The 24,453-nt window shown below is 45.0% G+C and overlaps 1 protein-coding gene and 1 non-coding gene across 6 annotated transcripts in view; one reads left to right on the plus strand and one right to left on the minus strand.

Moving 5' to 3' along the window:
- The window catches only part of h6pd (hexose-6-phosphate dehydrogenase (glucose 1-dehydrogenase)), a 93,668-nt gene that overhangs the window by 14,119 nt on the left and 55,096 nt on the right, over positions 1-24,453 (plus strand). Inside the window, exons 1-2 of one of the 5 annotated variants that reach the window (XM_041206355.1) lie at positions 9,321-9,350; positions 15,762-15,912. The gene's annotated coding sequence lies outside the window, so the exon portion shown is untranslated. Of the gene's footprint in view, positions 1-9,320; positions 9,351-14,925; positions 15,432-15,761; positions 15,913-21,680; positions 21,748-24,453 lie in introns of those variants that run through there. The other 4 variants (XM_041206354.1, XM_041206356.1, XM_041206358.1 and 1 more) reach the window with 4 other exon arrangements.
- Positions 17,564-17,698, minus strand: LOC121288767. The gene has a single exon (XR_005945444.1). It is a non-coding gene; the product is annotated as a U11 spliceosomal RNA (small nuclear RNA).

A 24,453-nucleotide genomic window follows, 5' to 3' on the forward strand; every position in this document is an offset into this window, starting at 1 on the left:
GGATATTCCTCCGAATATGAGTTACTTCCCCTCCCCTGCCCTTCTTTTCTTCCTACAATGAAAGCGAAATACTTCGGATACTGGAAATCTGAAATAAAAATGGAAAGTGCCGGAAATACTCAGCAGGTCTGGAAGCATCAGTGTAGAGAGAAACAAAGTTAACATTTCAGGTCAAGGACTTTTTCTTCAGAACAGTTCTGAAGGACTGAAACATTAACTTTGTTTCTCTCACCAAAGCTGCTGCCAAATCTGCTGGGTATTTCCAGCATGTTCGGTTTTCATTTCCCATTTCCTTCTACTTTTTCTCAAAAATAAATTTCGTTCATACAATTTGTAAAAGCACATTACGTAACAGTTCAAATTTGACATTACTTAAAGAGCTATACAGTTCAATTTCTTTCAGTACAGTATATGAGGTGCCTCACGACACGAACAATTACAGCTGGTATTTACAACACACATTTCATGTCAAACATCTAGCCCAAGGGGTTTTGTATGGGTTCCAGCCCCTGGGTATACAATGCCAGGAAGGCCTTAGACTGTGGCTTTTCTCCCATTGGGCCTTTGCGGCAGCTGCCCCAAGCTTTAGTGCGTCCTTCAGCACGTGGTCCTGGACCTTGGAATGTGCCAGTCTGCAACACTCGGTCGGGGACAACTCTTTGCGCTGGAAGACCGACAAGTTTCGGACAGACCAAAGAGCACCTTTCACAGCTGCTGTTAGCCAACAAGATGTTAGCTCAGCCAATATTATTGTGAGCTAACAGCAGGCTCTCTCTTATAAGTAATGCTGATTGCTCAACGTGGTGATAGCCTGTTTTGAAAAACGTCTTGCTTCCATTTCACAACCAATTTTATTTTTTTTGTTTCAATGGTTTAAAATAAAAACATCTCCCCTGTACCTTTGGACAAAACTAATTGTTTCAATGTTAAATTGTACCCAAATCTTGAAACCACCTTTGACTACTGAAGTGTCATGCAATGGTACATATTGTTAAAGATATTTACCAACCTCAAGGCTGTTGTAAATGTGTAAATCTGGTGAACATTAATCGGATTGCCCCCTTTCTGTTACTTAAGAGTGTAAAGCTGTAAAGAAGTGGTTCAACTCGGTTTGGCTGGTTTCTAAGAGATTAGCTTTGATAATTTATCAAGGTGTTACCATGGAAACTAAACAGCCTAATTTCCATTCCCCCAAGAACAGAACGAATAACCTAAAACCTAATAATTCAAAGTTTGTTCATCAAGGCTTGCAGCCATTTAAAGTCATTTCACACAGAGCCCCATACATTCTTTTTATATTCGTTCATGGGATGTGGGCGTTGCTGGCTAGGCCAAGCCTTTATTGCCCATCCCTAATTGCCCTTTTCAGAGGGCATTGAAGAGTCAACCACATTCTTGCGGACATGTAGGCCAGACCAGGCAGAATGGTTGATTTACCATTATCATATCACTACTGCCTGGCAGAGGATAATAATGAGTTAAAAACTTCCATCTTGCACAGCAAACACACATGGCAACCAAACTAACATAATATAATTCCAGCTGCAACAAAAATAAAATAATGATTAACAAACTGAATACTTGCAGAGAAATATTTATCCAAATCCATTTTGATGGCTGACTTTACCCTGGTCAATCAGGGAAATGGAAAGACAGACTTGCATTTATATAGTGCCTTTCACAACCACCAGGCATCTCAAAGTGCTTTATAGCCAATGAAGTACTTTTGAAGTGTAGTCACTGTTTTAATGTAGGAAATGCAGCAGCCAATTTGCGCACAGCAAGCTCCCACAAACAGCAATGGGATAATGACCAGATTATCTGTTTTTGTGGTATTAATTGAGGGATAAATATTGGCCAGGACATCTACTCTTCTTAGATTGCCATAGGATCTTTTACATCTGCATGAAAGGGCAAACAGCATCTCAGTTTAATATCTCATCTGAAAAATGGCACCTTCGACAGTGCAGCACTCCTTCAGTACTGCACTGGAGGGTCAACCTAGATTGCTGTGCTTGAATCCTGGAGTGGGGCTTGAACCATAGAACTTGGTGACTCAGAGGCAAGAGTGCTACCAACTGAACCACAGCCAACACAAATGTAAGGTTAGAAATCAGCTTTAAACAAACCAACAGAGAAAATGTTTCCTTTTATTTCAAAATTAAAACCTACAGCAAGGGCAGAAGCTGACTCGTGGGGTCTGAGGATGACTAAAAATCTGCTTCAAAGAGTGGAGCCAATTTAAAAAAAAAATATCCAAGAACAAACTACTGGAAATCTGAAATAAAAACAGAAAATGCTGGAAATACTCAGGAGGTCTGGCAGCATCAGTGAAAACAGAAACAGAGCTATCTTTTTCAGGAGAATACTGCGAAAAAAACTTTCAAGTCTAATTTTGGACGCAGCTCCATTTACCACCGATCTGTCTGAGGTTGGAATTTTGCCCGTGGTACCTCATCTCCTCCATTTGTTAAAGGGCTACAGTCTTCGTCAAAAATTGTTTGGCAAAACTCTTTTCACGGTGTGTTATTTTCATCAGTGACACTGCATGCAAGTGGCACAATGATTATATTTTGTGGCAGTTTATGTGATCATTTTATGTTTTGCAAACGATTTTGTTTTGAAAAAAAATTGAAGGCCTTATGCATTAAAGTCCACATTAAATTGTATTTTCTACAATACCTCTCTATAAATCTCAAGAAAACATAGATCTCCAAGATCTAGTTCAGGAGTTCTGCTTTGTTATCCCCTCTGGTGTCCTTAATAACCAGAATCGATCAGCCAATTTTGAAACATTAACAGGGATCTGAAACATTCTTATGATTGGATAGATAGTAAATATCAAGTGCTGTCATATTTCAACTCATGTCCACCTACTCCGGAACAATTCTGATATGGTTTAGCGCACTTCCTTATGATTCAAGCCCCTGTGGTTGGGTTTTATTAGCATTATTTCTGGATCCAACACACATTTCTCGCCTTCCGCATAAACGCTGTTAATTTATTTTATTCATTTACTCATTAAGAGGACTGTGCTTTAATGGAAACCTTTCCCCCTTTGTATCTGCATCTCTAAGACGAGTCAAGGCAATGCAGAGAGCTTCAAACCTGTGAATGGACTTAAACTCCTAGTCCAAAAACGCTATCTACTGCACCACTGTGACATCTCCATCTCTACCTTCTCTATCTCCGTGGGATTGCTAAATTAATACCAATTAAAGCCAATTAGGATAAGTTTTGAGCATACAGCTTTTCTTCAAATCAGCCCTTAAATGATGACGGTTGACCTGGTCATCACGGCTGCTGCTTCATTTAACTGATAACCATCACGTGCACGAGGCCCCTGAAATAAATTAGACGAGTGTTTAATTGTGTTTTGGAGTGAATTCAACAAAAGAGGTGTGCTGCCTTGCTAAAGAGCTTTGAAACCGGCTTTTAGTGTGCACGGCATCCAGATTTTCAGTGAAACGATGCCAATGGAAAGGTTAAAAATCATTGAGAATGTATCTGGGTATTTTATTAGCTGCTGATAATCACTCAGCATCCTCTTTTTGACTACTCTTTATCCCAGTATCTCGTAATATATTATGGTGTATTTTTATTAGGCCCAGTAACTTCATAAAAGGTACAAAAAGAGATGATGCAGCAGAAAATGGATAATACGCTATAATTAACCCAATATAAAATGAAATTAATTGCAAAATGATACTGACAGATTTCTCAGCCCCAAGATCAGAGATGGTATTTCATATTTGTCTATTTATCTAAAGGCACACTAGCTATTTTGCTGTATCATCTTTAATAGGTACTATTATTAATGAAATCAATTAACTAACAGCATGGACTGGGATGTTCCAGTCACTGTGGGGAATGCAAGGGGCTAGTCAAAAACCCATTGACTTTTGGCGGGACTGGAAGATTCCAGCAGAGGACAGGGCCAGAAAATCCAGGCCATAGAATCAGGAGTAGAGCATTCACCCCACCAACTTGTTCTCCCATTCAATGAGATTGTGGCTGGTCTGCGATCTAACTCCATGTACTCAACTTTTCCCCATATCCTTCAATACTGTTGTTTCAACAGAAATCCATCAATCTCAGGTTTAAAATTAACAGTTGAACCAACATCAACTTTGATTTGAGGGAGAGAGTTCCAAACATCTACCCTCCGTTACATGGATAAGTATTTTCTTTTTTAATCATCCACGGGATGCGGGCTTCGCTGGTTAGGCCAGCATTTATTGCCCATCCCTAATTGCCCTTGAGAAGGTGGTGGTTAGCTGCCTTCTTGAACTGCTGCAATCCATGTGGTGTGGGTACACCTACAGTGCTGTTATAGGCAGAGTTCCAGGATTTTGACCCAGCGACAGTGAAGGAACGGCGATATATTTCCAAGTCAGGATGGTGGATGACTTAGAGGGCAACTTCCAGGTGTTGGTGTTCCCATGCGTCTGCTGCCCTTGTCCTTCTAGATGGTAGTGGTCGTGGGTTTGGAAGGTGCTGTCAAATGAGCCTTGGTGAATTCCTAACATTACTCTGAGTAGATCTTATAAAAGGTCATTGACCTGAAACATTAACTCCTGTTTCTCTCTCCACAGTTGCTGCCAGAACTGCTGAATATTTTCAGCATTTTCTGTTTTTTAATTTGCTCCTGAAAGGTTCGACCCCAACTTTTAAGTCATGTCCTGCACTCTCGGTTGCCCAACCAATGAAAATAGTTTCCATCTATCCACCCAACCAATTTCCCCTAATATCACGCAAACTTCAATTAAATCGCCCTTAGCTTTCTAAAGTTCAGGGAGTACAATCCTAGTCTGAGTAATTTTCCTCATAATTTAACCCTTGGAGTTCAGCTCTCATTCTGATAAATCTATGCTCTCTGCTGTCTATCAATGTACCCTCTAATTTTATTTGGAGTGCATGGATGATTTATTTGAGCATTCAGCCCATTTAAATTTTGCACCCAGCATCCTAAATGAGTTTTCTTGTGCATAGCCTGTACAGGAACTTTCGTGTTGCTACTTGGCCACACTACTTAGAGGGAGTGTTGCTACCAATATAAGGTGCGTAGCCCACAACTAAATACAGCACTTCAGCTGTGGTCTATCAAGGGCTTTGTATAGCTGCTAGCTGTTGCATTCCTATCTTCTAGAAATAAAAAAGAGTGTGTCAACATCTCCGCTCCCCCAGCGGCCCCCTTCCACTCCCCTCGACGAGTACTCGCGTTTGGGCGCTGCTAAGCCTCAGGCCTCACTCCCGGTCTCCCTTCTCATCGCCCCATCCCCCCTGATTCAGTGAGTGAGTGAGTGAGGGTGAGTCAGTGTGAAAGACAGTGAGTGAGCGAGGGCGAGTGAGAATGAGTGAGTGAATGAGCGACGGTGAGTGAATGAACAAGTGAATGAATGAGGGTGAATGAATGGGTGAGTGAATTAGCGAGGGTGAGTGAAGGAGAGTGAGTGAGTGAGTGCGAGGGCAGAGTGGGTGAGGGCACCCAGGTGTTCTCCTCAAGGCGACTTTTGTCCAGACCGTTTTCTGCTCAGGCTCAGCTTTCTGTCCACAGTCAACCTGGGGACTCTTCCACTCAGCTCCTCCACCTCGTCCTCCTCCTCCTCCTCCTCTCCATTGATCTTGTCCTGATTCTTCATAATCACCAGCTTTCAGTAACCCTGCCGTTCAGGCAGCAGTGTAGATTGCTGACCAGCTGCTCAAAAGCCACATTGAAATCAGAGGTAGGCGTATACATCTATAGCGTCAGAGTCCCAGTGTGGCCCCTACTAAGGAACCGGGGCAAGAATGGGGCACGCTTGACTTCAGGAAGTTCCCCTCCAAGCCACTCACCATCCTGACTTGGATATATATCGCTGTTCCTTCACCGTCGCTGTGCCTAAATCCTGGAACTCCCTCCCTAACAGCGCTGTGGGTGTACCTACACCAGATGGACTGCAGCGGTTCAAGAAGGCAGCTCACTCACCACCTTCTCAAGGGCAACTAGGGATGGGCAATAAATGTTGGTCGAGCCAGCGAAGCCCATATCTCATGAATGAATAAATAATGCCAGCCAGTCCCCAGTTCAAGTTAACTGCTCCCAGTAAATCACAACCAGTTGTAGCCTAAGTTGGGTGACAAATCGGTGGGGTGGTCGAGGGGGGCAAATGATTTATGATTGGAAATCCTGGTTGTTCCAGTTGCACCCCACCCGTCACAATGCATACCGGTTATTCCAGTTAGAAACAATTGCAGTTTTCACCCAGTTTTGACTTACTCTTCCTTCCAGGATTCCATTGGGTCTGTCTGTGACCTTTTACTGATCTATGTACATGGTCCCCACAACTCTTGGATTTTCACCATTTACAAAGTTCCCCCCTCAATCCTTTCATGAGATGTGGGCATCACTGGCAAGACCAGCATTTGTTACCCATCCCTACTTGCCCTTGCACTGAGTGGCTTCCTAGGCCATTTCAGAGGGCAGTTAAGAGTCAACTGCATTGTTGTGGGAATCACATGCAGGCCAGACCAGGTAAGGAGAGCAGATTTCCTTTCCCTAGCTGGATTGGGGTTTTTTTGCAACAATCAATGATAGTTTCATGGTCACCGTCACTGAGACTATAGCTTCATATTCCAGTTTATTAATTGAATTTAAGTTCCACCAGCTGCTGTTTTGAACCCATGTCCCCACAGCCTTGGTCTGGACCTCTGGATTGCTAGTCTAGCAATGTTACCATTTCACCACCATCGCCCCTGATTTATCCTTTTGTGACCTCACACTAGGCTGCATTGAAATCTGTTTGTCATAGTTTTGACCATTCATTTAATCTATTAATACCTCTTTGTAACTTTGCACTTCCATCTACTGCTTACAGTGCAATCTCTTTGTGTCATTGTCAAACTTGGATAAGTGGCTCTCTCTGTCCTACCATCTAAATCCTTAATGAAGACAGTGAGCAGTTGAGGCCCCAACACAGATCCTTGCACGGCACCTCTAGTCAAATGCTGCCAATTACACTATCTGCCCATTACTCCCACTGTCTCCTGCTATTCAGCCTAACTGCCTCTGAACTATCATCTGATGCTGATGGATCTGCTGTGAAATTTCCAGAATTTTTTGTTTTTATTTCTGATTTTGAGAATCTGCCCTTTTTCTTTTTTTTATTTGTAATGAATTAGGTGATGCCAAGCAAGATGTTTATTGTGACTTTTAACAAAGCAGTTGAAATTTCACCATGAAATACATCTTCAGATTTGTCACTGAGATCTGGGATTTTGTGTTAAGAATTTTCTCATAGTTTTTAACCCTAACCTCTGGAATTCCCTCCCTAAATCTCACCACCTCGCTCACCTCCTTTAAGACGTTAGTTAAAACATAGCTTAAAACATACCTCTGTTCTATAAAGCATATCTCTGACCAAACATGTGTTTACCTGTCCTCATATCTCCTTACGTGGCCCAGTGTCAAATTTTGTTTGATAATGCTCCTGGAATGTTTCACTACCATTGGAGGTGCTATATAAATGCTAAATCGTTATTACTATTTAGATTTACTGTACAGAGAAAGTGTTAACAAAACATTAACGTGCTGGACCAGATGAGAAGACTATTTGATATTGAGCAGCTGGCTTCTCTGATGGGTTAGCTGGGGCAATGAGTGATTTCAATTCATGAAACACTGAACCATTGAAGAAGCTGGGCTGTATCAGCCACAAACAGAACATCTCAGCTTCAATCCCTGATCTCAAACTAAAACAAAAATAGCTGGAAAAACTCAGCAGGTCTGACAGCATCTGCGGAGAAGAATACAGTTAACATTTTGAGTCCGTATGACTCTTCATCAGAACTGATGAAAAGTCATACGGACTCGAAATGTTAACTGTATTCTTCTCTGCAGATGCTGTCAGAACTGATGAAAAGTCATACGGACTCGAAATGTTAACTGTATCCCTCTCCGCAGATGCTGTCAGACCTGCTGAGTTTTTCCAGCTATTTTTGTTTCTGTTTCAGATTTCCAGCATCCGCAGTATTTTGCTTTTATCACTACCTGATCTGTCCTGTCCGCTATCCCAGCTGAGCAACAGGGAGGGGAACGCGATGAACCTCAGGCCCCTGAGGTGAAGTGGAGGAGATCAGCCATGATTCCAGTTTCTGATCACCATCCAGTGATTCTGTAAATGGCAGATCAGGATTAGAAGAGGCTCCAATCTCTTCCCTAATGGTTATATGGCCACCATCACTCCACATCCATAGACGCACATGAAGACTTGGTGGAGCTTGTTGGAGAGAATGCGTTACTCCTGAATCTGTACCCCACATCTCCTGTACCTGCTGTACAACAGGGACTACACTTCAAAACTACTTCATTGGCTGGAAAGCGCTTTAGGATATCCCGAGGTTGTGAAAGGTCCTACAAAAATGCAAGTCTTCATTAGAAGTTGGATGAAAACAAGAGATGACCCTGGAAGGACCTAACTCAAGAGCAATCTATAGGCTTTGTTGAAAATGAAAGATCTTATGACATTGATTCATGAAGAGCTGGGAGTTCTTACATCCTGGCCAGCATTCTGCCTTTAGACAAGAGGACCCAGAGCAAGAATAGGAAATGATGGAAAAACTCAGCAGGTCTGGCAGCATCCGCAGAGAGAGAAACAGAGTTAACGTTTCCAGTCCGTACGGACAGTGTCTGTGGAGAGAGAGAAACAGAACGAATGTTTCGAGTCCGTACGGACAGCATCTGTGGAGAGATGAGTGCATACAGACTCGAGACTTTAACTCTGTTTCTCTCTCCACAGATGCTGTCAGACCTGCTGAGCTTTTCCAGCATTTTCTATTTTTTGTTTCAGATTTCCAGCATCCGCAGCATTTTGCTTTCAGCACCCCCAGAGCAGATGAACTGACCGTCCAGTACATTTTCTGTGGGATCTTGCTGTGCACAAACTGGACAACATCAACGTTTGTGAAGGATTTGGGGGCAAGCTTGATGATTTGACAAGGGATTGCAGAAACGCACTGGGTTTCCTTTTGTGCTGTCTCTTACACTGCAAATTGTTTTAACTATTCCCAATCCTTGAGAGGAAACGCTGAGAGTCTGGAGACCCAGCTAGAATAACCCCTGAGTGTCATTGTCCAGGTCACATCACCAGAGGCACAGACCACACGGTACAAACCACGGGGAAGACCCACAAAACTCAGGCGTGTGAAAGCAAAACGCCTGATCAATGCAACATTTTTTCTGAAAGACAGGCATTCTGTTTCTTTTTATTTCTGTTTCCCCTGTTGGCCGGAAGCAGTAGTCAGATGATGACTTGTCGCTACACCAATCCCTGGCCAGTGTCGCACGAATAAGGAAGTGCGATACGAAGCAGGTTGGTGCAAAATTCGGGCTTTAATCGCCCTTGCGTTTTGGGGAGGTCATTTATTTCGTTGGCAGGGGGAGGGTGACATGTGGTCCAGATGTTGCAGGGGGATCGTTGGCGCAAGTTGCACCAATAAATTGCTTATGAAAACCAACGGGACTTGGGGTTGCACATTATGATCGATTGCGGGGATACAGTAACGATACAAGTAACGATACAGTACAGAAGATACTCGCTGAGATATGTAGAGGGCTGAAGTTTGCAGTATGCTGTGTCACAGCGCTTTAACCTGACAGGGGTCCTGTTCAAATCAATCAATGGTGCACAGGTTTGAAAAGAGAGCAGAAATTCCCTGAAACCCGTCAGTATACGCGGATAAGATATTTACCTTGCAGGCGTGACCGCACCAACGGAACAGGATATATCAGGAATGTTAAACGTGTCTTTTGTGTCCATGGATGCTGTCTGATCTGAATGTTTCCAGCCTTTTCTGATTTTGTTTCAGATTTGTGTGTGTGTGTGTGTGTGTGTGTTTTTAAATTTGCAAGAGGGATAGAATGTCTATGATCATGCGAAAGTCTGAAATTGGCAAGCCCTGAATGAAGCAAGGTTTGTCCCTGTGAGATGTCCCCTGTGTGTACAGTACCCCATTGAGGAAGCTCTCCTGTGCTTTAGATGTAGCGGGGCCCGTACCTTTCAAACCTCAGAATCCGAGGCAATGCCGACCCTCCCCACACCCCCACCTCCGCCCCCACTGAAATTCCCATCCGTGCGTTCATCACCTCCCCAACACGCTTTCCCTGTGCTCCACCATCTATCAATTCTGGCACTCACATCTTGCCCTGAATGAAGGCCTGGGCAAAGTTTTCAATGGGGGATAATGGTGGGGATAACCAGGCTTGGAGCTGGACTAATTGTTGCCCGTCCCTAATACCTCCCCTTGCCAACTCTCATTGGTTCCATGACCCATCGCTCAGTTCAAAGGATCCAAGATCCCCATTAACTGATCCGTCCGTGGCCTTACCCCAGATAGAGCCATAGAGGTCTACAGCACAGAAAAAGCCCCTTCGGCCCTTTGAGTCTGTGCTGGTCAAACAAGCACCTAACTATTCTAACCCCATTTTCCAGCGCTAAGCCCATAGCCTTGTATACCATGGCAACTCAAGTGCACATCCAAATATTTCTTAAATGTTATGAGGGTTTCTGCCTCTACCACCCTTTCAGGCAGAGAGTTCCAGATTCCTACCACCCTCTGGGTGAAAATATTCTTCCTTGCATCCCCTCTAAACCTCCTGCCCCTTACCTTAAATCTATGTCCCCTGGTTATTGATCCCTCCACCAAGGGGAAAAGTTCCTTCCTGTCCACCCTATCTATGCCCCTCATAATTTTATACACCTCAATCATGTCCCCCCTCAATCTCCTCTGCCCCAAGGAAAATAACCCTAATCTATCCAATCTCCCCTCATAACTAAAACTCTCCAGCCCAGGCAACATCCTGATAAATCTCTTCTGCACTCTCTCTAGTGCAATCACATCCTTCCTATAATGCGGATTTCAGAACTGCACGCAATACTCTAGCTGTGGCTTAACCAGCGTTTTATACGGTTTCAGCATAACCTCCCTGCTCTTATGTTCAATGCCTCGGCTAATAAAGGCAAGTATCCCATATGCCTTCTTAACCACCTTATCTGCCTGCCCCCCTACCTTAAGGGACCGTTGGACATGCACACCAAGGTCCCTCTGATCCTCAGTACTTCCCAGGTTCTTACCATTCATCGTGTATTCCCGTGCCTTGTTTGTCCTGCCCAAGTGGATTAAATTCCATTTGCCACTGATCAGCCCACCTGACCAACCCGTCCATATTCTCCTGTAATCTAAGGCTATGCTCCTCACTATTTACCATCCCACCAATTTTCGTGTCATCTGTGAACTTAGTGATCAACCCTCCTACATTCAAGTCTAAATCGTTTATATATACCACAAACAGCAAGAGACCCAACATTGATCCCTGTGGAACCCCACTGACACAGGCATCCAGTCAGAAAAACACCCCTTGACCATCACCCTCTGCTTCCTGCCACTCAGCCAATTTTGGAGCCAATTTGCCAAGTTGCCTTGGATCCCATGGGCTCTTACCTTGGTTATCAGTCTCCCATGTGGGACCTTATCAAAAGCCTTGCTGAAGTCCAAGTAGACTACATCAAATGCATTGCCCTCATCTACACACTGGTCACCTCTTCAAAAAATTCAATCAAATTGGTCAGACATGACCTCCCCTTAATAAAACCATGCTGACTGTCCTTGATCAATCCCTGCCTCTCCAAGTGTAGATTAATTCTGTCCCTCAGAATTCCTTCCAATAGTTTCCCCACCACTGAGGTTAGACTGACTGGCCTGTAGTTCCCTGGTTTATCCTTTCCTCCCTTCTTGAATAACGGTACCACATTGGCTGTCCTCCAGTCTTCTAGCACCTCTCCTGTGGCCAGAGAGGTATTGAAAATTATTGGCAGCACCCTGCTATCCCCTCCTTTGCCTCACTCAATAGCCTAGGATACATTTCATCCGGGCCTGGAGATTTATTTACTTTTAAGCCTGCCAGACCACTTAGAACCTCCTCCCTTTCTATGCTAATTTATTTAATTATATCACAGTCCTTCTGCCTGATTTCCACACCCACGTCATCCCTCTCACTTGTGAGCACTGACACAAAGTATTCATTTAGTACCCTACCTACGTCTTCTGGCTCCACACACAAATTACCACTCTGGTCCTTAATGGGCCCTACTCTTTCCCTAGTTATCCTCTTACTCTTAATGTTCTTATAAAATAACTTTGGATTTTCCTTTATTTTACCTGCCAATGTTTTCTCATGCCCCCTTTTTGCTCTCCTAATTTCCTTTTTAAATTCCCCCCCCTACATGTTCTATATTTCTCTAGGGCTTCTGATGTTTTGAGCCCTCAGTATCTGCCATAAGCCTCCCTTTTTCTCTTTATCCAATCCTGTATATCCCTCAACATCCAGGATTCCCTGGACTTGTTGGTTCCACCCTTTGTCTTTACTGGAATATGTTGGTCCTGTACTCTCTCTGTTTCCTTCTTGAATGAGTCCCACTGCTTTGACGCAGATTTACCTAAAAGTAGCTGCTCCCAGTCCACTCTGGCCAAATCATATTTGATCTTATTAAAATCGGCCTTCCCCCAATTTAGAACTCTGATTTCTGGCCCATCCTTGCCCTTTTCCATAACCACCTTGAATCTAATGGAGTTATGATCACTATCTGCAAAATGCTCCCCTACAGATACCTCTACCACTTGCCTGGCTTCGTTCCCTAAAATTAAGTCCAGGATCTTGTAGGACCTTCTACGAACTGACTTAAAAAGCTCTCCTGGATGCATTTTAAGAATTCCGCTCCCTCTATCACACTCTGACTTATCCAGTTAATGTTGGGGAAGTTGAAATCCCCCACTATTACTACCCTATTATCTTTACACTTCTCTGAAATTTGCCTACATATCTGCTCTGCTACTTATCTCTGGCTGTTTGGGGGTCTATAGTACACTCCCAGCAATGTGATTGTTCCTTTTTTGATTTTAAGTTCTACCCATATGGCTTCATTTGAGGAGCCTTCTAAGATGTCATCCCTCCTTACTGCTGTAATTGATTCCTTGATCAATATTGCAATACCCCCTCCTCTTTTACCTCCTTTCCTGTCTTGCCTGAAGACCCTATATCCTGGAATATTGAGCTGCCAATTCTGCCTCTGTCATTGGCACCAATATGTACCACGATCTCTGTCTGTTTGCCCTTCCCCTTTAGAATGCCCTGCAGCCATTCAATGACACCCTTGACCCTGGCACCAGGGAGGCAACATACTATCCTGGAGTCACGTCTACAGCCGCAGAAACATCTGTCTGTTCCCCTTACTACCGAGTCTCCCACCACTATTGCTCTTCCCCTCTTTTTCCTCCACACCCCCCCGTGTAGCTTAGCCACTCACAGTGCCATGAGTGTGGCTGCACTCCCCAGTGTACTGTCACTCTTGCCATTTTCCAACACAGATCTAAGTGTCCTCCCCTCTTCTGATCTTGGCCTTTCCATGATCAGCATAAAAACCCTCCCTCCATGTCACCACTGTCTTTGGCTAGCAAGACTGTAATCTCTGGACCATTCTGTCTAAGCCTACTGCCTTGCTGCCTCTCTACCCCACCTTCAAGAGTCTCCTTGAAGCATATTTCTTCAACTGTGCCTTCCGTCATCTCGTTATTTCACGAGCGTTCAGTGTCTGCGTGCTCCTTGGAATGCTCACTAAAGCAACTCCACTGATGCAAGTTGTCCAAAGATCATAGATCATATCTGGGACTTGGACCTTTGTTCTACTGTTTATCCAAACGCCCATACGCCTTTACATTTGAAAAACGTGGATATTACAAAATATAAATTTATCTTCTGTTCACACATGGTACATGCATTGATTTCACTGGCAGACTCGGAGGACGAGGAAATTGTGGTGTGTGAATGATTTTATTACTGCTCCAGTGTAATATTTCAACAGGGTTTTGCATCCTTTTTTAGATGTTTGTCTGCCAAGATGATTGAATCACAGAGCTGCTGCAGCACAGAAGGAGGCCATTCAGCCAATCATGTCTGTGCTGACCCTCCGAACGAGCAGCTCATCCAGTGCCATTCCCCCACCTTCTCCCCCTAACCTTGCACATTCTTGGGTCTTGTAGTTGGGCAGTTTCTTTTTCTAAGAGCAATGAGAGTCATAACAGCACAAAGCGCTACTGCACAATGCAAGTCATAATGGCCAAGAGTAGCTGTGTCCGGTGCTAAGCTTTTTCATCTTAACTTTGAAAGGGATTTTGCAATTAACCTCAACAGTCCCCTGTTCCAGTTTTGTGTGTGTATGTGTTGGGGGTGGGGGGGTGCGTTGCGGTAATCAGCTCTTGCTTCTGATTGCTATTTAGTGACCATCACCTACTGTAAAGTATATACATCAGCTGTGGACAGGATGGCAGTTGGTGCGATGCCCCTTACAGTCAAATATCACACTGCTATATGAATAAGAGGTTTGGATGAAGGTAGCTGAGGGTGCCAGTACTCTGTACCCCAACAGGGTTTTAATTCCCCAGAAAATGCAAAGTTTTAAAAAATAGACTCATCAGAAAATGACGCTGTCTTGTCTTAGGCACTGCCTCAAGATTGGGGATGACTTGCTTCTGTCGCTCCAGCTGGATGGGTTCTGAGGTGGCTGATGACCCCAATGTGTGATCTGCAGGCTCTGCCACAGGGTGGGACACAAAATGCTGATATTTCGGCTCTAAATGCACCACCCCAGCTACTCCACAACAGAATACTTAAATTCCTGATCAGCGTAGTGCTGAGCTGTATCGATCACAGGGCCCTTGCTTCACTTTGTGGCTTGTGCTGAGCTGGATGTTCTTGAGCAGAAGGGTGGGGAGGTGCCCTCTGACCTCAGTGATTCTTGACTGAGGAGAAAATTTAACCTCTCTGCACTGTGGCGACAGAAGCGCCAGCCCTGGAGCGGATAGACATCATTCACAAGTGTTTGGCAATTTGATGATGCGGTGCTCCATTCCTGTGTTGTAACCCCCCCTGAGGTGATGTACTGGAGTTGCCTGTCCTGAAATGGATTTGAGTGGCACAGGACTGGTTGTGTGTCCATCGGCGGGGGAGATAGCAAGGCTGAGTTGGGGGTGACGCAGCTGTAAGCAATGTCAGAAGCTGGTTTTCCAATGTTAGAGGGGGCAGGGAATGAGAAGTGGGCTGGTGTTGGAGGACCCAAGATTTTGCGCAGAGACATAAAGCTAGAGGTGATAATGGTGGGCAGCCATGGAAGGATTGGCAGCTGAGGGTGAGAATCTTTAAGTCATTTGCTTTGGGGAGCTTGACCATGACAGGGGTATTGGGTTGCAGAGCTCAGTACGGTTCAGGACTGGAGGTGGTGTATTCTGAATCACCTGTCGGCTGTACAGAGAAACAAGAAGGTGACAAGAGTCCAGTTGTGCGTTGATACATCGATGGATAAAGGACTTTGGTGGTCAGCAGAGGACACTTGGAAGCAGAGGTAAAGAAAATTGATCTTAGTGATTGGTGGGATCTGGGGGAAGAGGCTGAGCTGGGACTGTAGAATCTCTGGGCTAAGTGTGAGGTGCTGGCCAAGGAATGCGTTAGAAGCAAGGCTGGGGTTTATCGGTGTTTGCTGGGCTGAAGCTGATGGCTGCAGTTTTTGTCATTTATGCTGGAGAGGATTTGGCACACCCAGAGTTTGATGTCGAGTTGGAAGTTGAGTTGGCGGCAATGGTTGTCAGGCTGATGGAAGAGGTACAGAAGGAGAGCGGAGTGTTAGATGGATGAGAATGCTTTATCCAAATATTAATCTGTCTTCTTGTTTCAGACGTTTGTTTCCTGTGCAGTCGTTCTTTTTAAACCTTAAAGTTGGATTTCCTGAACTTTGACCAGAGGGACTAGCTCACAAATAGTGAAAGGTTGGTTTGAAGGGAGCAGAGATCTGGTGCAGCAGAGAGCACAAGGGTGAAGGATTGCAGGTGAGTGGTTAAACGCTGTTGTTGCTGACAGAGTAGCTTGTTGCTTTGTTTGGAGAGCAAGTGTGCAATTTAATTTTGTGAAGTCAGGTGAATGCACATTTTATTCTGGAGCCAGGGTGACTGACTCTGCAAATCAAGAAAATGAAACTGCAACAAATATCATAAGCTGGTAAACTCAGTAATACTCTCAAAACTTCTGGCACCAAGCCCATATCTTTTACTTCAGCAAGCATTGTTTTTATTTGAAATCTGGATTACAGCATTGAACTCATGTCTCTTCCTATCAATAATTTTTTTAATGTTCCGTTCTCTAATTTTGCTGTATTCCTTCCTTATCCTTTGTTGTAAGTTCCTGTCTCATAGTCCTTTTACTGTGTCTCATGGTTTTCACTCCCCTTTTTCTGTGGTCTCTCTCATTTCCTTTCTCCTTCTCTCAGGCTCTGCCTGTGTGATTGTATCTCTCTATTCTTCTTTTCCTGTCTTGTCTTTCATTCTCTGCCCCTTGCTCACTCTCATTCTGGGCTTCTACCCCCCTCTCTCCCCATCTCTTCCTTTTGCTTCCTCCCCTTTTCTTTTCCTGCTATTTATTCGGCCTCTCTCTTCCCTCCCAAGCTTTGTCCCCTCGCTCTCTCTACCCTCCAATTCCCTCTGCCCTTTTCTTTCCCTTCCCTCTGCCCCTCTATCCCCCTCCATCCCCTCTACTCCCCCCTCTCTCTCTCTCTCTTTCTCCTCCTGCTTTCTGTGCCCATCTCTCTCCCTCCTATTCTCCCCTTGCCACCTGTAGCACCTTCCACTCCTGCTCATGCCCTCTAACATCTTTCCTGCTACAGGAACTGGTACCACTGAGGGTTTATGCTTATCACAGCAGTATTTGTACCTGTTTGCCAGACTTCAGGCCTCTCAATTGTTTGAGCTGCATTTGGGTGGCAGGTCCATCATCACCTTAGATGTGATGGGCATATTCAAGCTAAGATTACGCATTTACTTGAAAATCAATTGGCTAGCTGAGTCAGTGTGGAAGAAAGATTGCCCGTTCGACAGTGCCTGATCACGCCCTCTTGCATCAGAGCTGCCTCTGTGTCCCGGGCAGTTAAAGTGAGCGGCTCTTCATCCCAGAAGAGCGTCAGCTTGCAAGACTATCCTGGGTCCGAGACCTAATTAAAGCGAAAAATGTGGTGCTCGTGGAATACTGGACAAAACTCCCGAAACAACCTTTGCTTGCAGGCAACTGACAAGACTTAGAAAAAACGCTCTAGAAATCTAACGAATGTCATTTAATTCGCCAGCAAGTTGCATTTATTCAGCACGTGTAACCTGGAAAGACATCCCAAACCCCTTGGCAGAAGGGTTAGCCAATAAAAGCTGACACCTAGACAAAGAAGGCAGTGTTAGGAGGACCGATGCTTAGTCAAAGAAGCAGGTTTCAATGAGGGTATTAAAGTATGAGAGAGGGTCAGAGAGGTTTAGGGAATTCCCAAGTTTACCAACATATGAATTAGGAGAGGGAGTAGTCATATGGCCCCTCGAGCCTGCTTTGCCATTCAGTAAATCGTGGGCTGATCTGATTGTGGCCTCAACTTCACTTTCCTGCCTACCCCCGATACCCTTTGACTTGCTTGTCACAGGATTACAGAATTGTTTTTTTTTTATTCGGAACGCCGAGACAAACAATCGTCAGCAGCCTCAAGAAACAAAAACTGTGCTTCCGAAATCTTTTGATATCGATTCCGCATGGATAAAGCGCAAGTGTCTCATCCATGTGCTATTCACAGCCAAAACCCTCTTACAGCATAGAAGGAGGCCACTTGGCCTATCTTGTCTGCACCGGCTCTCTGAATGAGCACCTGGTACCATCCTGCCTTCTCCCCATGTCCCTGCATATTCTTCCTTTTCAGATAACGGTCTAATTCTCTTTTGAATGCTCCAATCGAACCTACCTCCACCAAGAATCTAAATAACTCAGCCGTAAAAATATTCAAAGCCCCTGCTTCCGCTGCTCTCTGAGGAAAGGAGTTTCACAGACTCAAGACCCTCTGAGAGAAAAATATCCTTCCCATCTCTGATTTCACCGGGAGGGCCCTTATTTTTAAACTGTGCCCCCTAGTTCTAGTCTCCCCAGTTTAGAGGCAAGGTATGTGAAGGCACATCTGCATTTGTGTGGCAAAGGGAGTGATGGACACGTAAAGAGTCCAATTAGAGGAACACAGAGTTGGCATGGACTGGGGTAGGCAAGGGTGAAGGAGCCATAGCTGTAGGGCTGAAAGAGGTTACCAAGGTGGGGAGAGGGCGAGGTCACGGAGGGATCTGAATTCCTTAAACCTACCTGGCTTTCAACTTTGCTATCAAAATCCATCTTCCATCCTAATTTCTATAATGCTCCCTTCTTATGGGCTCCTAATGGGAATGTGGTAAACACCTAGAAAAATTATCCCTGTCCATAAGAACATAAGAACTAGGAGCAGGAGTAGGCAATTCAGCCCCTCGAGCCTGCCCCACCATTCAATACGATCATGGCTGATCTCATTTCGGCCTTGACTCCAATTTCCCACCCTCTCCCCATAACATTTCAACCCGTTACTAATTAAAAATCTGTCCATCTCCTCCTTAAATTTATTCAGTGTCCCGGCATCCACTGCAATCTGAGGTAGTGAATTCCACAGATTCACGACCCTTTGAGAAAAGTAATTCTTCCTCATCTCTGATTTAAATCTACCACCCCTTAGCCTAAAACTATGGCCTCTTGTTCTAGAATGCCCCACAAGGGGAAACATCCGCTCCACGTCTACTGTCAATCCCCTTTAGCATCTTAATTATCTCAATTAGATCTCCTCTCATCCTTTTAAACTCTAGTGAGTATAGGCCTAAACTGCTCAATCTCTCCTCATAAAACAAGCCCGACATCTCTGGAATCAATCTAGTGAACCTCCTCTGAACCGCCTCCAATGCAACTACATCTTTCCTCAAGTAAGGGGACCAAAACTGTGCACAGTACTCCAGGTGCGGTCTCACCAATGCCTTGTACAGTTGCAACAACACTTCCCTGTTTTTATACTCAATTCCTTTAGCAATAAATGCCAAAATTCCATTTGCCTTCCTTATTACCTGCTGTGCCTGCATACTAGCTTTCAGCGATTCATGCACAAGGACACCCAGATCCCTCTGCACTGAAGCATTCTGAAGTTTCTCTCCATTTAAATAATAAGTCGCCTTTTTATTCTTTCGACCAAAATGGATAACCTCACACTTATCCACGTTAAACTCCATCTGCCTAATTTTGGCCCATTCACCTAACCTGTCCATATCCATTTGTAAATTTCTTATTTCTTCATTGCAACTTACTTTCCTGCCTATTTTGGTGTCATCTGCAAATTTAGCTATAGTACCTTATATCCCTGAATCCAAGAACCAGGGGACATAGATTCAAGATAAGTGGCAGAAGGTGTAGGAGGGACATGAGGAAGAACTTTTTTACGCAGAGGGTAGAGGGTGCCTGGAATTCGCTGCCCAAGTTGGTGGTAGAGGCAGAAACTTTAAACTCTTTTAAAAACTACCTGGATCTGCACCTAAAGTGCTGTAACCTGCAGGGCTATGGGCCGGGTGCAGGAAGGTGGGATTAGAAAGGGCATCTGGGTGTCCTTGGGCTGGCATGGACAAGATGGGCCGAATGGCCTCCTTATGTGCTGTAACTTTTCTATGGTTCTAAGCATTAATATAGATTGTAAATAGTTGGGGCTCAAGGACCGATCCCTGTGGCACCCCCACTAGTTGCAGCTTGCCATCCAGAAAAAGCTGTCCATCATTTCCATCTACTTAGCAAAGAGAAACCACGATTGTTATGGGCACCACTTGGATCAGGACTCGGGTCTTTTGAAACCTGCAGTCTGATCTCTGCGACTAGAGAAGCAAGGCAAAGAGATTGATCATTAACTGCTGTCCTTACACTGAACCTAGGGCTACTATTTTTATACAGTGGGGGGTGTGCTACAATTCGATGCAGGGCACTTTTGCATCATCTTGAAGATCCAAGTTTTCTCTTGTTGGCTTTCCAATCACCTTTCACTACGAATTGTGGGAATTTTTCGAGTGTGACTTCCCCTGGCACCTGATCTTTCACTTGAATTTGTGCTTTCACTCCCAGTAAGGAACATAGGAATGAGAGGGGACCATTCACCCCATCAGGCATGTTCCACCTTTCAGTTAGAACATGGGTGTCCGGTACCTTAACTCTATCTACCCACCTTGCTTGCATAATCTGAATACCCCTGCCCATCAAAAATAGGCTAAAGAAATTGCAGTGATCTAGAAACCATGTTAAGCATCTGGGGGACAGGAGGTCTCGTGATGCAGTGGGTAGCATCCCTATCTCTGGGCCAGAGGCTCAGGTTCAAATCCCACTTCAGGACTTAATGGTGACAGAAGGTGTGTTCATAACGTGGCCTGATTATCAGCCAGTAAATCTTTCAACTGCATCTGAAGGCAGGCTGTAAGAGCAGGAGAGTTTCCTGCCCACCCATTTATTTTTTGCAAGAATATACTTTGTTCATAAAATATCAGAAAGAACATTATAAAACATTTCAAAATGGCCATCATAGCGCAATAATATTCATGTTTTGTACATAGATCATGTTGCACTCTGAGGTGCTTCAGTCCAATCAAAGGAACATTACAGACATTTCATAATGGTCATTACAGACAGTGCAATGGTATTTAAGTTGTCTACGTAGATCATGTTGCACTTTGAGGTGCTTCAGTATAACGGTGATACTTGTAATATTCGCTGCATACCTTCAGTGTGAGTCATACAGCCTGTGGTCTATACAGTTCCCAGCCCCTCGGTGCACTATGGCAGAAAGGTCTTAGACAGCGACCTTTCCCCATTGCGCCTTTGCGGCGGCTGCCCCAAGCTTTAGTGCATCCCTCAGCACGTAGTCCTGGACCTTGGAATGTGCCAGTCTGCAACACACAGTCGGGGACAACTCTTTGCGCTGGAAGACCAACAAGTTTTGGGAAGACCAACAAGTTTTGGGCAGGCCAAAAAAACATCTTTCACCAAGTTGATGATCCTCCAGCTGCAGTTGACGTTTGTCTCAGTGGGAACAGTCCGTAGAGCACAGAGTCCTGCGTCACAGAGCTGCTCAGGATGCATTTCTCTCTAGACCTTCTTTGCAAAGGCACATCCCACAACAGTCTCTTCCCCACCACAGCCACCTCAAGGGTAACATGCGGACGGGGTGAGACTCTGGGTGTGTAGTCTGGTCAGCAAGCTGCACAAGGCAACAGCAAACCACTGCAGTACCTTGCCAAGCATAATCATGGGCCAATCCAATGGACGCCCATGATCACCGATGCTCTCTTACAGCATGGTTTCTGGAGGACGAGGAGGATTATGTACCTGTCCTTTTATAGAACTATATGGGGTCTGTTGAAATCACATGTGGATGAAGCACCGCTTTATAAATCAGTCGTTCTTGATTTTGGTTTGTTTTAATAAGGCATAAATATTCTGAGTAAATATGTTGGTTAGTTACTTTAGAATGTACATATGGAAAAGAGGAGAGGATCAGACACTGGGGTGCACTGAGGGAATAAAATTTTGCATTAAGACGGCTTCTCTATATTTCCAAGCCTTGTTATTCCGCTTTGCCTGGCACACTGGAACAAGTGGCTTGTGTGAGTCTAATGTTACACCCCTGCTGTGAGAGCATTTGTGTCATGTTTTTTGCTCAGCGAAATAATTGTGCCACATTTTCTATTTCAAAAGCTGCGGTGGCACTTCCATAAACCGGTTCTTGAAAACTTGCCAGCATTTCAGTGCATTTTCAAATGATGTGGGAGGTGAGTTTGCTTTGTCAGTCCTGAGATTAAGGAGTCTGTTCTGTGGTGAAGGTGCGAAACGAGTTTGCGTTGAGTTGCGAAATCGTCGGACGCTTTGGGCAGCAAGTGCCGACTTTTCCTTGTCGTCATGGACTGTTGTAGGAGGGTACAGTGGGGTCTCGGAGATGGGATGGGGAGATGGGTCAGTGTAAAGTTTGAATCAGTGCAACTTTTAATTCGTGCGTATCTCCAGTTACTGATACTGAAAGATCTTGGTGTTCTGGGTTGGAATCTGTCCACCCCAGAGGTATCAGCAGCAAAAACAGTGGTTATTAATCTCCAAAGCCATGACATTCCAACAGAATACACCTGTGAGTAGGAGCATGATAATAGAACTGAGCTGAAGAACTGAGGAAGGGAAGGAAAGACTTGACTTGGTGCAGCGTCTATTCACAACCTCAAGCCAGCCCAAGCTCCTTTGCAACCAATGGAGTACTTTCGAAGTGTAATCACTGTGGCATCATAGGAAATGCAGCAGTCAATTTGCGTAAAGCAAGCTCCCACAGACAGCAATGTGATCATGATCAGATAACCTGATTTTGTGCTGTCATTTGAGGAATAAACATTGACCAGGACACTGGGGATAACATCCCTGCTCTTTTTTCAAAATAGTGCCATCGGATTGTTTGCATCCGCCTGAGAGGGTTTAATATTCCATCTGAAAGATGGCGCCTCCAGCAGTGCAGCACTCCCTCAGTACTGTATTGGATTGTCAGCCTGGATTTTGTAATGGGACTTGAATCCACAAAGCTCTGACTCAGGGGCGAGAGAAGGGCAGATTGCCATAGTTTGAGGGGAAGGGGGCACAAGTTGGACACCCCTGTCTTCTGTGTTCTTTGTGGAATGGGAATTAAATATTCAATTATGCATTATATCCAATAATAAACCTTGAGCTTTTAGTTCTGATTATACATTCAGAATGTTGACATTATGTGTGTTTGTTAACTGTAGTAGTGAATATTACTCTGAAGGTGACAGCTAATCAACTGGTGAAGCTTTAGAGTTTGGTGGGTGGTGACAAATGTTTTATGAAGGTGGGGCATAGGGAGCAAGATTCTGGTTTAGCAGCATGTATTAAAACTGGAAGTAAAGTAATGAACAATGGAATGGCAGAGACTAACTATCTCACCAGCCACCACATGAGGTGATACATGGACAGACAAAAGAGAGAGAGAGAGAGACAGGCTATTTCTTTCCTCATTCCAAATTGATTTCTTCTTAAAAAAAATTGATATTTTAGAAGAAAATGTAAGAAAACGGGGTAAGGGGATCTCTGGCCACTCACCGTTCATCTTTGGCCGTAAAGTCACGGGATATGGGAGTAAATAAAGGATGAGATAATTGATGATAGAGCAAGGAAAGATTACAGAGGTTCAGTGGGTAATTCAAAGAGGGAAAGCTAGAGGTAGTGACTGTAGTGAAAAAGGAGGGGTTTAGTGGTACAGTGGGGGGAAAACCATATTAATAGTCACATTTTGGAGGAGGAAAGCGTGAAACACTGGAGGGAAGGATGGGAAGGGAGCCATGAAGGCTACATTTTCCTTGAATTCTCCACCGTAAGTGGGGCCTGCTGTGGTTGCTAAATTCTTTCACCACTGGCTATGCCACCTTACCCACCATCTCTTACCCCAAAATCAGAAGTGAGGACAGTGAGAGGTCAGATAGCAAAACAGAAGAGAAAGAGAGAGGGAGAGAGAGAGACAGGTGTAGGATAGAGAGAGAGAGAGAAACACAAAGGCAGCGGAAGCCGGTAAAAGAGACCATGTTCTCTGATTTACCACGTGCAACACAACGGGAGAGTCGATTGCTTTATGGGGAGGGTGTTTCACTGAAAAACCTGTTTCTCCCCTAGGTGGTGCTGTGGCCTGTCTTTTCATTGTGGACAGTGTCACACTGTGTGACACACATAGGGCGGAATCTTGTGCCCTCCCCCGTGGCAGGATTGATGGTGGGGGGGTGGGCGGGGGGGGGCAATTAATCGGGCAGGAGGGTGCCAGGTGGGGACTCCGTCACCTTCCTGCCTCCACCCTGATTAAGCCAGAGGCGGGAAGACCTGTGGAGGTCTTCCCTTCCCGCTGTTGCTGGTTTTACCGAGCGTGTTTGCGTGTGAGCTCCCAGGGTGGGGGTCTCTCACTTCCAGGCACTCAGTGCCTGACCGAGGGACCAGGCATCGAGGAAGCTGAGCCACCCCCCTTGCCGGTGCTGCTGAATCCCCTCACCGCTCCTCCTCTGCACCCCTCACACCACGATGCCCCTCCCACCATCGACGCCTGTGCCCGGGTCCCTCCCTGATCCTGGGCCTCAGGTGGGTGCAGTACCGGCAGAGCCACCGCCTTTCCAGTGGCGCTGCTGAGCACAGAATAGCTGCTGGCCTCTGATTGGCTGGCGGTTCTTGGTGGCTGGGACTTCTGGGTCCTTGATCCCAGGGGACGACCCACTGCTGGCCTTCTAGATGCCTGAGTGGCCTTCTGGAAAAGAAGTGACGTGGGGGTCTCATCACCCCCATAAGGGTCTGCCCTGCGTGGCTATTGGATGGATGAGAGTGCATCACCATGATGATTGCACAATCCGACTACCAAATTCCCACAAATCATTCCAGAGGCCTCCTGATTTCTTTCCAGGCCATGAAATTTCCAATTTCCAAATAAAAGGTTCAAGAACAAAACA

The sequence above is a fragment of the Carcharodon carcharias genome, chromosome 15 (genome assembly GCF_017639515.1).
Source record: "Carcharodon carcharias isolate sCarCar2 chromosome 15, sCarCar2.pri, whole genome shotgun sequence".
In the NCBI taxonomy this organism is placed as follows: domain Eukaryota; kingdom Metazoa; phylum Chordata; class Chondrichthyes; order Lamniformes; family Lamnidae; genus Carcharodon; species Carcharodon carcharias.